Below are 4,742 nucleotides of genomic sequence, written 5' to 3' on the forward strand. Positions count from 1 at the left end.
CTTTTGTTCAGTAACAATACTTTTCATATGAAACCTATGTTAGGAAGTGAAAGCTTCTCCTTTAAAAAAAGTTATAAAAAGAAAGCTTTTCTTAGCAACTGGAAGGAAAACCAATTAAGAATTCTACCTATGTTTCTGGAACATTCTGGAACTTTCATACCTCATGCTGATTTGCCACGTTAATGGATTGCATGAGGAAACTAACTGAATCATAGAATTGTAGAGTTGGTAGGGATACAGAGGGTCATCTAGTCCAAACCCCTGCAATACAGTGGTACCTTGGGTTAAGAACTTAATTCATTCCGGAGGCCCATTCTTAACCTGAAACTGTTCTTAACCTGAGGTACCACTTTAGCTAATGGGGCCTCCCGCTGCCGCTGTACCACCGCAGCACGATTTCTGTTCTCATCCTGAAGGAAAGTTCTTAACCCAAGGTACTATTTCTGGGTTAGCGGAGTCTGTAACCTGAAGAGTCTGTAACCCAAGGTACCACTGTACAGGAATCACAACCAAGACATCCATGACAGTCAGCCATCTAACCTCTGCTTAAAAACCTCCAAGGAAGGAGAGTTCTCCACCTTCCATGTGATTCCATTCCACTGTCGAACAGCTCTTGCAGTCAGAAAGTTCTTATAACTTGAAACCCTTACTTCAGGTCCACACTGGCAGTTGTAGCTCTGCGGGGGGGACAAAGGGGTCTCCTAACAACTCTCAGAATTCTTTGGGGGAACCCAAGTGTTTTTAAAGTGGTACAGTGGTATGACACAAACATAGCCTTTGTTTCTGTTCGATCTGTGGCTGTGTCTTTGTGTGTGTGTGTGTTTATTTTAAAAGTATGGTTACATGTTGATTATTATTATTTTTAAAAAATGCATTTTCGTTTTTGCCTTTTTGTACACTGCATTGAGGGTCAGAGGTGCGGTTCATAGATATAAATTAATGATATAAATACGTGTATAAAAATGCGTCACGAGGCCAGCTAAAATGACATTTGCTTAAGCCGACATTCTCTCGTGTTGCTCCTGTCTCCTCTGTTAATTAATGCACATTGTTACAGATTCACATGTTCCTGTGACAGGGGGGGAAATCCCCATAGCGTACCAGACGACTACAGTGATAGATTACATGCGCACGCTGTGTCATATCCAATTAATTCAAATTGACTGTGCACCGCATTATGTTGTTAGTGCATGGAAGATCAATAAATATGGAGAAAACCCAACAAGGCTCTCTTCATTCCCCCTCTGATGCGGGTTGGTCTGAGACAGATCATACTTCTGTGATCTGCGCTGCTGCTGTTGAAGGAGGCAGGTGGTGCATAGACACCATTCAGACTTGGCCTATTCAATCCAGGCTCCTCTGACTTGCCATTCATGCATCGCAAAACACCATCTGGTCCTCTTTTGCCTCCAGCAATCACAGCTGACCAAAAAACGATAATAACAGCTGTTGCGAAACAAAAGACAAACAAAGCAGGGAGGGAAAGGGTTAGAATGAAGTCCAGGGCTGCAGAAATACTCCATGAAGTGAGAAATGGGGAAGGGTGCTATTCATAAGTCTAAAAAACCCCATTGTGTGGCATCTCCCTGGTTAAACTTGAAATATTTAATCCATCTGTCTCCAAAAGGGGGGGGAGGTAAGGAGACCCCTTCCAGCTACAATGGTCAGGTGATAGATAATATATCATGGAAACTTTGCCCGATAAAGGTATTTAAAGCTTTTGTTTGTGGTTGGAGACTAATGACCCCGTTTCAGCTAAAAATGAAAACTCCTTATGTTCTTTCATCATATGTCAGCCTAGGTTAATGTGGAAGCAGAATGTAGTTAACTGGGGTGATAAAGTGAAGAAACCCTAGGAAAAGGGGGGGAGTACTTATAAATGATAGGACGGAAAACATGATTTCACAGGTGTCGGGCAAAGAGAGAAAAAGAGAGAAATCACTTACGCACTGCACTGTTCCACCACAACATTACGCATCAATACAGTTTAAGGCTATGTTATTATCTCTCCATAGAGTTGCAGCACTGAACTATGGTGAAATCCACAGTGGCAGAGGGAGAATGGTGTGCAGGATTGCACCCCCAGTTCGTTGGGATATTTCTGATCTCTAGCAGGTGAAAAGGGCAAAGGGTACCATACTGCAGCCAAGCAAAGGCCCATCACCAGAAGAACACCTACATCATCGAAGGCGCCCTGGTCCATTCATGGGAAGTTCCAGTAGCATGAATGTCTTGCCAGCAGTGTTCACTCAGTTGTGGGGACCAAAGCAGGTCACTCTTGGAGAGGGAGGAATTGGTGTGTCTGTGGATTCACAGGAGCTGAAGGCCCCTCACCTCCCTTCCAAAAAGGATGTAATACTATACAGCCCTGGGAATCTCTCCTATACACACAGGGCCGTGCCCAATGTTAACTGTGCTCTAAGTCAATGCACATAATGAACTCAGGTCTACCCAATATACAAACCATATTTGGGTACACAGTTGGATACAAACCATATTTGGATTGCTGAGTTAATGAAACATAAAAGATGCAACATGGGTGCCTATGATGCAAGTGAGCATGTGTCTGTGCAATAATGACACATATTAGCCAGGATAAGGTATATGTAAACTTAAGAAACTGGCTCCATTCGCACCATAAAGTTAAAGCACTATGAAAGCACAATAATGGCTTTCCCCCAAAGAATTATGGGAACTGTAGCTTGTTAAAAGTGCTGAGTTGTTTGGAGACCCCTGTTTCCCTCCCAGAGCTAAAGGTAAAGGGACCCCTGACCATTTAGGTCCAGTCATGGCTGACTCTGGGGTTGCAGCGCTCATCTGACTTTATTGGCTGAGGGAGCCGGTGTACAGCTTCCAGGCCATGTGGCCACCATGGCTAAGCCGCTTCTGGCAAACCAGAGCAGCGCACGGAAATGCCGTTTACCTTCCCATCGGAGCAGGACCTATTTATCTACTTGCACTTTGATGTGCTTTCAAACTGCTAGGTTGGCATAAGCAGGGACCAAGCAACGGGAGCTCACCCCGTCGAGGGGATTCGAACTCTGACCTTTTGATTGGCAAGTCTAGGCTCTTTGGTTTAACTCACAGCGCCACCCGCGTCCCTCCCCTCCCAGAGCTACTATTCCCCAATTTCCCTGAGACTGATTCTCTGAGATTGGCAATTGCAGCTCCATGAGGGGAATAGGGGTTTACTAACAACTCTCAGCACCCATAACAAACCACAGCTCCCAGAATTCCTCAAGGGAAGCCATGGCTGTTTAAAGTACTATGTGCTTTAAATGTTTGCCGTGAAAGAGGCCAAGTTGTTCCAAGAGAGGGAAAAGACTTGATTTTAAATGTACACATCCACTTCAATGTTTACTACTTTAAAAGGGCAATCCTATGTATGTTTACTCAGATGTGACTCACACCATGTTCAATGCGCTTAACTGTGTTTAGGATCACAGCCTATGTTCAGCTGCTTTGGTGATTACTATTTCCCCTGTCTCAGAACTGATCAACAGATCTTCAGCCCTTCATCACGTGTGATAAAACCCGGGATTTATTAAATCCTTTAATGAGTAGACTTGCACCTGCTTCTTCCTCCAAACTGTAGAAAACAGACTTCTGTTGGCATTAACCCTTATCACTTGTGACATTTTCCCAAAGATGCATCCTGGCTCTTCAAGAACACAATTACAGGCCATATACACAATTCCTGTCACTTGCGGTTTAGCTTTTCTTTGTTGAAGAGGTTGGTTAAGAGATTTCAGAAGCTCCAAGAAGGGCACTGATTGCTACATTAAGTTAGTTGAAACTGACACATGGGTTAAAAACTAAATTGGACACAATCCCATGGGGAATTCTCCCATGCAGGCTCCATTAAAATAAATGGGAGCTTCAGAACGCAAGTGCTTCTGCACCACCCTCATTCATTTCAATGGCTCTTGGCGTGCTTCACTTGATTGTTTTTCTTGTTGCAATTAAGTATTATCCTCCTCCAAATTTATTAGACAGCATGGTAAAATGAGCACTCTTCAGGTGTTGGGTTTAGCTACATGCCGTGTGCACTGAGGAACGGCTCAGGGCATCACCTGCCGACCACATCCCAATATCTCCATTCCTATCATTCCTCTTCTGACATTTAAATCTGTCGTGTGAAGGTTGGAAGAGGGATTCTAAGCATGTTCACCTGACTGTGCTTAGAATCTTCCTTGCAATTACCGTATTTTTCCAGGTGTAAGACGCCCCCTATTTTGGGGGACTCAAAATTAAGAAAATGCAGTATGCACTATCCGTGCATAAGACGGCCTCTTATTTTGAACTTCAGAAATTTAAGAAAACATATAGTCTTATACACGGAAAAACACGGTATATATTGCTCCAGGTTCTAGCTTGTGGGGAGGATTCTAAGAGCGTCCTACCTGAAAGCGAGATGAGCGCCGTAACCCCATAGTTGCCTTTGACTGGACTTAACCATCCAGGGGTCCTTTACCTTTTACCCTTTACTGAATGCTCATTTTTTAACGAAATCTCACTTCAAAGCTTAGTGCTTTGGGAGTAGAGAGGACAGGGAGACTTTGGTGTGTGACCCTACTCCTTTCTTTCCATGTCCTCTGATTGTGAGTAGACCCAACATCTGAATAGGGCTGCTATTAAAACATTGGCTTTTGTGAAATACTGTCTATTTGATCTTGGAATCCTTATATAACTTAGGACCAGTATACCTCAATGACCACTTCCTTCTATATGGGGCCTTCCAG

At 43.7% G+C, this 4,742-nt stretch overlaps 1 long non-coding RNA gene across 1 annotated transcript; it reads right to left on the bottom strand.

Moving 5' to 3' along the window:
* Positions 1-1,134: 1,134 nt before the first annotated feature.
* Positions 1,135-2,421, bottom strand: LOC309538118. Its single transcript, XR_014222119.1, has 2 exons — positions 2,180-2,421; positions 1,135-1,446 (listed from the first exon to the last, which is right to left on the bottom strand). It is a non-coding gene; the product is annotated as an uncharacterized lncRNA (long non-coding RNA).
* Between the last annotated feature and the right edge of the window lie 2,321 nt (positions 2,422-4,742).

This window comes from Podarcis vaucheri (genome assembly GCF_965113315.1).
Source record: "Podarcis vaucheri genome assembly, chromosome: 7".
In the NCBI taxonomy this organism is placed as follows: Eukaryota; Metazoa; Chordata; class Lepidosauria; order Squamata; family Lacertidae; genus Podarcis; species Podarcis vaucheri.